The 911-nt window shown below is 43.9% G+C and overlaps 1 non-coding gene across 1 annotated transcript; it reads left to right on the top strand.

The window, feature by feature from the left end:
* The first annotated feature begins 209 nt into the window (after positions 1-209).
* Positions 210-313, top strand: LOC115836423. Its single transcript, XR_004031507.1, has one exon. It is a non-coding gene; the product is annotated as a U6 spliceosomal RNA (small nuclear RNA).
* Positions 314-911: the final 598 nt, after the last annotated feature.

The raw sequence follows: 911 nt of genomic DNA, 5'->3' as shown, positions 1-911 counted from the left end.
TGATTTTTGCAGTAAAATGGAGCACTGAAATGGAGCAATCTTGGGCAGTAATGTGGGGTCTAATGAAGTTTTTGGGTTTTTCAGATGGGTACTATTGCAGCACGTCTGCATGCTTATGTGTATGTTCCAGGAGAGAGATAAGTGGATGATGCACGAAAGAAAGAGGGGACAGTTGATATCATGATTATTTGATCTAAATAGAAATTTGGGTGCTTGTTTTGGCAGCACATATACTAAAATTGGAATGCTACAGAGATTAGCATGGCCCCTGCACAAGGATGACATGCAAATTTGTGAAGCATTTCATATTTTAAAAAAGTAAAGAAAAAGAAATGTTAGCCAGGTCATAAACAATGTGACCCAGATCTAGGGGCCTTACCCTCTTCCCCCCTACTCCTGGTGGGTGGAATGTTGGAACAAAGCACAGTGGCTCCTGCCTCTCTTCCCACCTCTGCTTGACAACAGTGGTCAAAGACAGGGCTTCCATATTTTCCAGCCAGCCTCCCACCCTCACGATGTTGTATCAATCCACCAGGCCAAAAGATGTGACCCAGGCCCCAGTGGGAAGAAACTCGTAAGGGATAAAGGACAGGCTCCCCATGGTACATTGTCCATTTACTTGAGCCATCTATGCTGGGTGCTTTCTGCAGGGACTACTGACTTTTGGATCTATGGAGGATGCTGGACCACTACACCTTTTCCCTCCGGGGCGGATCCTTGGAAGGGCCAGATATACTAGGCTGGGCAAAAAGGAAGAAAAAAGGGAAAGAAGGACATTTCTTTCTAAAATAACTTCCATCAGGCTTCATTTGGGTTAATATACATCTCATTTAAAACACAAGTGCCCAGGAATATTAATGAAACTTATCTGGCATTTATTCCTTAGAGTGATTTCCCTGCCTTAGAAGGGA

Source organism: Nomascus leucogenys, chromosome 8 (genome assembly GCF_006542625.1).
Source record: "Nomascus leucogenys isolate Asia chromosome 8, Asia_NLE_v1, whole genome shotgun sequence".
Classification (NCBI taxonomy): domain Eukaryota; kingdom Metazoa; phylum Chordata; class Mammalia; order Primates; family Hylobatidae; genus Nomascus; species Nomascus leucogenys.
Note: the sequence above shows the minus strand (reverse complement) of the source record. Positions and strands in the feature narration are given on the sequence as shown.